We start from the raw sequence: 7,567 nt of genomic DNA on the forward strand, positions 1-7,567 counted from the left end.
GTACTTGTTAGATTTCCAAAGGGTTGATAGAAAAGATTTATGGTTTAAGGCTTGCAGTATTCGTTGGTCCGATTCAACGGATGTCAGGTTGATGTAGTTCGTCATTTTAAAAAAGGACGATTGTTTAATCCTGACACAAACGCACGCCCGCTTGTAAAAAAACAGCGCAATTCCTACTCTGTTTCTTAATAATACAAGGTACAAACATGTTTGTGATTCCATTGTCTTAATTGTACAATTAGGTACCTATAGGTATACCATTAACTATTAAGACAATGGTAATCTCATTACCTACATTTAACCCCATTACTGGAACTATTATTAAATTTCGCAGGGTTGTGGATAGCGGAAGGTTAACTATTGAAAAATCTGAGGGTGTTGGAATCAATTTAACAATTTCAAAGTGTAATTTGATAAGTAACGCTTCATATTCGTCAGTAGTTAACCAAATGGAGATAGATGATGACAGTTTCAATCAGAGAAAGATCAATACCTCGGGACCATTTGAGCCAGTTCCTTGCTGTTCGGCTCAGGGTGCAATTGAAATTGATCGTATAGATCACGAAGTTACTTCGAATCTATCAACATTTCTCACTAGTACCGATCAAATGAAGGATGAACCTTTTTATTATACCATGGATGAACCCGTTTATGTCACACAGGATGCGCAACTAGGTATACTTATATACGTTCCTACAAATAATGTGAAGGTTACTGTGCATCCGAGAAAAAGAATACCTATTGTAGACATTTTTTACCCGTTCAATCAAGCTTTTTTCGAGGATATGCTACGAAAGTACACAATTCTACCTCTTTCGTATTAAAATCATATTCAATCCTACCACGTATATATACCTACAACTCCGAAATTTTCTACAGGTTTCCTTTCACAAAAGTTCGGACGGATAAACCAAACGGGCAACCATTTTTAAACAATATGTAAGATCTTCATTCCTTTTCATTGCAGACTTTCAAAACCTAATTACCACTGAAGCGCTTACATTACAAAAACACCAAGTTTGCGAAAATTTCCTAGACATTCAGGAGATATTCATCATCAGATTATTAGTAGTCTAAGAACTGCGAAGATGGCCATTGATTATTTGAAAAATATTGTAATCCAACAACGCTGTACTATCCATAATTTAAAGCGTCGAATTAAAAGGAAGGAAAAGCGTATTACTAATTTGCTTGCAGCATTAAATGATTTAAAGGACCGAAAAATATTAAATGAAAACACTGCAAATGAAATCACGGTAAGCTTACATATTTTGAAAGAATTCACTGGGAATTAGTGATTAAACAAATGTACCTACTGTGTCTGCGTGTTGTAGATATTAGAAGTTGAACGTTATCATTGTGTAATATTCCTTCTTTAATTATTGTCTTTTAACTAGAACTCCCTACCGAATGCCCTCCAGTATTTCAACGAGAGGACTTCGAATCCAAAGCGTGACCAATACAGTTCGGAGCTACGCAGGTTCCCCATGACGCTTCAGTTTTATTCGAGTACGGCCTACAATTTCGTGCGTTCGCAATTTCATAACCTGTTGCCTGCGCCGTCCACAATAAGAAAGTGGCTTTGCACCATTAATGCTAATCCTGGTTTCAACAAAGACGTTCTTGAGGCAATAAAAAAAGCGTCAGAAAAGAATAACAAGCCGTTTGTTTGTAATTTGATAATCGATCAAATATCACTAAAATATGGAACCACGAGGAAACATGGCAGAAGATTTGGATACGTGGACGTTGGTGTAGATCCTTTCACGATGAAGCCCATATTTGAGGAATCCATAGTACAGGCAAATCATGCCCTCGTCTTTATGATTGTAGATTTACTTGGCACATTTAAAGCGACGCCTGGATACTTCCTCATTCATACGTTGACAGGAGTGGAACATGCAAACTTGGTAATGATAATGCTTCAACTTCTGCACGAATACGGAGTGAATGTTCACTCTATCACTTACGATGGTGATAAAGTTAATGAAGCAATGGTTGTAGCTTTGGGAGCTAATATTTCGATAAACTCTCCAAAAGAGAAATTGTATTTTTCTCACCCAATTACTAGTCATCCCGTGTGGTTGTTCCCGGATCCATGTCACATGCTAAAGAATGTGCGAAACTGTTTAGCTAAATTGGGACGTCTTCATGACCGTGAAGGTCGACTAATTGATTGGACGCACATCCTTATGCTTTGCAAAATTCAAGAAGATGAAGGTGTTTTCGCTGCCAATAAATTGACCGCAAGGCACATTCATATTGAAGAAAATAAAATGAATGTGCGACTTGCCGCGCAGGTGCTGAGTAATTCAGTGAAGGAAGCACTAATTTTTGTACAATCCCAAAATATTGTTGTTGGTGACAATCTCGAGGGAACGGCTAAATTTTGTGGTATATTTAATGACGCTTTTGATATACTGAACTGCAGGCAGCGATATAACAATAATGTTTATAAACAACCATATAAAGTTCCTTTGTGTGATGAATTTGAAACAAAAATTCGCGGAAGAGCTGCAGAAATTGAGCACTATATATTGGGATTAAGACATAATGGAAACCAACTTATATACGAAAGAAGAAAATGCGGTTTTGTTGGATTCATCATATGTTTAAAAAACATTTTTAATCTCTATAAGAATCTCCAGTCTTTGTATAAATGGGAATACCTACTGAGTTACAGGGTTCTACAAGATATGCTGGAATCGTTTTTCTCGGCCATTCGTATGAGAGGAGGATTCACAAATAATCCTACTTGCTATCAATTTCAATATGCAATGCGCCGCCTGATTAGTCGACAACAAATGGTTCTTGTGGAAAGTGGAAATTGTTCACCCGACGACATTCCACTTCTTACAGTTTCAAGTTCTGTAAAAAATAAACATTCTGAAACCGAAGTTCCATGTGAAGATGATTTCCAAGAAACTGGCCTATTTAATTTCGTCTTCGACGTACCTTTAAGCTTTGTTCAAGAGGTTGTAAGATATGTGTCGGGATTTATAGTTAAAAAGTTTAAAGAAAGCTGCTCCCTCAATACGTGTCAAGAATGCTTTTCGTGTATCGTTGGAGAACCTGGATCAGCGGCCTTAATCGATATTAAAAATCGAGGTTTCTTGTCATATCCATCTGAAGAAATGTTTCAATTGTGTCTTCGTATTGAACAAATTATTCGAGCTTCATCTGACTTCATGTACGCATCAACCTTTGAACGAGATGTTTTCCGCAATTTATTCGATAATAATATGTACTTTTTCCAATCCCCACATTTCACCGAATATTCGGAACATTACAGAGAATTAGTAACCTACGTTGGAAGAGTGTATTTAACTATTCGCATGCATCATGAAGAAAAAAAGCATTCTAAAATTGACAAATACGTCAGACATCTTCATACAAAAATTATTCTGTTTAAACATCAGTAAGCATGACGCTAGTGATCTATCAAAATGCTGGTGAAATTATTTCTGTATGAATATTTCCGAATATCCCGATAGCCATCGAGGCGCAATGAAAGATTAGTCATTGTGATAAAGAACAAAGGCGAATGGGACGTAATGTTTCTAGGAAATATGACATGTTTTGTTTGAGAACATTCTAGAATACTCGGGAGCGTTCGGAAGCGTTCAAGAGCTTCCGAGCAAGAGGGGCGTTTGCTACATAAGCAAATCGAACTGCTAAATAATATGCATATAGTTCGCACTGATATAAATTGTGCATATATATGTATGATAAATAGTATGTTACTGTATATAAATCAACTTTTTCGCTTCACAAAAATAAAGACGCCTCTCAAGCGAATTTCATTGCAGTTTGAATAGGTATAATTATCAATTGCTTCAATTTGGATATCTGCTGCAGCATAACACGATTATAGTCAACCCACTATACACCACTGTTTCCGATTTCAAACTTTTCGTACGTGGTTGCTATGGAAGCTGCTGTATATTTGTCTCGACGGGTGTATACACCATATATTTATATGGTATACACGCCTTTAGTTTACCCTGAGATTTCACATACCCACGACTACAGCGCCCCCTATCCGTGACCACCCATTTTGTATTGAAAGCGTAGGGCGAATAGCAGTCCATGTACTATATGGTCTAAGGGTAAATCGAAGTTTACGTTAACGAGTGAGATGTTTACTGCCGAAGCGTAGCTGAGGCAGGAATTTCGAAATGAGTAACGTAAACTGATTTAACATACAAATAATGTAAAACATTTTATTTCATACTCTCTAAATTCCATAACAAAAAAATTGAAATCATTTTTGATTAGAATGTCGTACACATTCAAATAATAGCAAAAGTCGATCACTTGATTTATTTGACCTGACAGTACCTTGACAAGCTATCAAATTAATATATACGTTTTGATAGATGTCAGTTGATGTCGCTAGGTAAAAACTTTCAGTCTGGTAAAGTATAAGGATGCTATATAATATTATATGTATTACTAACTATCATAGCACATTTTATATCTGTGATACGCGGGCATAAAGTACCACTTTATGCCCTAGGGCGTTAAGTATCACCATAGTAACTCATTTATACTTAATGTCAAAACAAACAAATATTTACAGGTCAATGAAAATTAGAAACGTCATTTATTAATTGTCAATACCTATTAAATCACAAGATTGGCTTTATTTCGTATAGTTTCTGGAACTTCTTGCTCATTCACGATGAATTGAATTACTTTTAAAATTACGTTTGACGTTTGGATGGTTTCAATCACATTAACAAATTCGAACCACGCATACTTGATCAAACATAATCGAATTATTTTGTAAACGAATTTTGACGAAGTATTTGTAAAACATAAAATTGTGTATGTACCACGGGCATAAACTGATGTTTATACTCTCGGGCGACTAAAAAGCTCTCGGGCCATAGGCCCTCGAGCTTTTTAACTCGTCGCCCTCGAGAATATAAACATCACTATTATACCCTTAATACATAAATAACTAATATTATATGTTATTATTATATTATATATTATCATGAATAAAAACACTATAAAGAAGCCTAACGCTTATGGAAGAAAGCGCGACAAATCCCTTGCACCCGCATTGGTTGTTGACCACCGAACCTCTTCTTGCGGGTAAATAGAGAAGCAAATTCTCATTCTCTGTTTCAAGAATCGGACACTATTGACAGTGTTCCCATTATATTCTTCAGGTTCAATCTTTGTCACGCTTTATTTCCACGGGGTTAGGCTTCTTATAGTGTATTATTATATTATATATTATATAGTATCCTTGGGTAAAGTACTATTTCCCTGACTCAAATGGGTCTGGTAAAGCGGTGATTACTAGATAGTATATACTTTATTTCATACTATCTAGTAATCGCCGTTTTACCAGACTCATTTGAGTAAGGGAAATAGTACTTTACCAACTGAAAATTTTTACCAGACTGGAAATGTAGTCTAAACATCAGCTGACATCTATCAAAACGTATATATTAATTCGTCAAACTACTGTCAGATCAAGAAATCAAGTGATCGACTTTTGCTTTTATTTGAATGTGTACATCATTCTAGTCAAAAATGATTTCAATTTTTATGGAATTTAGAGGAGTATGAAATAAAACGTTCTACATCATTTGTATGTTAAATCAATTTACGTTACTCGTTTCGACATTCCTGCCTCAGCGTTCCTGCCTCAGCTACGCTTCGGCAGTAAACATCTCACTTGCAAACGTAAACTTCGATTTACCATACTCATATGTAAATAACTATTACCTCCTGCAGGGAATTTTTGATACTTCACCTCCCGCAAAAAAAAACGCATACTTTGCTTCCACATATGAGGGAGCAAAATCTGGTTTTCGGTAGAGCGCGGAGATAAAAATAATTATCAAACTGGGCCGTGATTTGGCAAAATCATTTTTCGTACCTCATCAACGGAACAAACTGCGGTCAAATTGCTACTAACCTCGATAAGGGCTGCATCGAAGGACGCCCAGTGCGAAGGAGCACTTACGAATATTTACTTTGAATTTTGTAAGTATAAGCATTTGCTTACTTTTATTCATACGGCCCATTGAAAGTTAATTGTGCTTTTGCATCGCACATGACGGTTTTGAAAGTGTTTGGATAATCTACCATCAGACCAAAAATATTACATGTCTTAAGACCATCCACGAACTGGTAGAGTGCTGGCCGATTTATATATATATATATATATATATAATATATATATATATATATATATATATATATAATTTTTAAAAAGTGGGGGCTAACTTAACGTTTTCAAAAGTTACGTTTTTTAACATGTTTTTTCTACTACATCGTACCTTTCATCATGCGCTAAAATGCGCCGTAAACAAAGCCATTATAGTGTTTCAGAAACACTATACAGGGTGTTTTTTGGGAGCTTTAGATAAACGTTTCTGGGAAAGTAAAATAGGTAGGTTTTTAAAAATTTGTACTTAGGAGTTACTCCGAATCGATGTAAAATATTTTCAAAATTGACGCACTTCCGGAAATACCGGAAGTGGCTAGTAACTTCGTTACTTTAAATGGCAACCCCCTATTTTTTAGTACATTTTTGGATTCTACATGAAATTTCAGTTCTTTTGATATCCACATGTCGTATCTACCATTTATGGTTTTTAAGTTATTTTGACTTTAAGAAAAGAAATGGCGGATGCAGATGGTACTTTGATAATTGATTACTTGAAAACGGTTGTAGTCATAGCAACCCATTTTTATCAGTGCAAAGAGAATGAATAGGGCTTTCATTTAGTGTACTTAAAAAAACGTTAAGTTGCGGACAACCGCACCTATGAAGATCCAAAGTTATGAAACTTCAAAGACTAAAAACTCAGGTTTTTTTTAATGGAATGACCATTTTCTTACTATTACTATTAGTACAGACGATCAAATCAAATAACACTAATATCCATCGTATTAATAGTATCTTTGACTACTCCGCATTCCCATTAGCATTACTTTTACTTTTGTTCGAGGTGCGTACATACAATTTCATTTAAATATCTTAACAAATACAAAAATTAGATAACTGTTTGGCCCGTTAGTCTACGTAACTAAAAAACAATAGCGACCTTTCTTACATCCTTAAGAACATGTGTACAAATTTTCAAAGCGACCGGACAAAGGAAAAACAAAGTTATCGTGCACAGGCGGACGGGCAGACATACAGCAGTACAAAATTATAAACTATCTCGAGGATCGTTAATACATGAACTACATTGCGGCATACTGCATCAACTCCAAACCAACTAAGTTAATACCTATGAGTTATTGGCGATTATTGCAAACCGAATTAAAATTGCACAATTTTATTAGAACATAACTTCACCGCATACCCATATATACTGTATTCATTATAAGAAGGTAGTAGATATGTTTGAAGATCGACACACACAGGAAAAATACAAAACGGCACAATATTTGGAAAATATAATTATAAATCAAACGATATCACGCTTGGATCTTTGAAATTGACAGCTAATGACAGTTCGACAGTTTAGTTCGTAATTGAAACTTCTAACAGACAGAATTCGTCACTCGTTTTATTTTTCAGGGTAATAGTGAG

Source organism: Photinus pyralis, unplaced genomic scaffold (genome assembly GCF_008802855.1).
Source record: "Photinus pyralis isolate 1611_PpyrPB1 unplaced genomic scaffold, Ppyr1.3 Ppyr1.4_LG1, whole genome shotgun sequence".
In the NCBI taxonomy this organism is placed as follows: Eukaryota; Metazoa; Arthropoda; class Insecta; order Coleoptera; family Lampyridae; genus Photinus; species Photinus pyralis.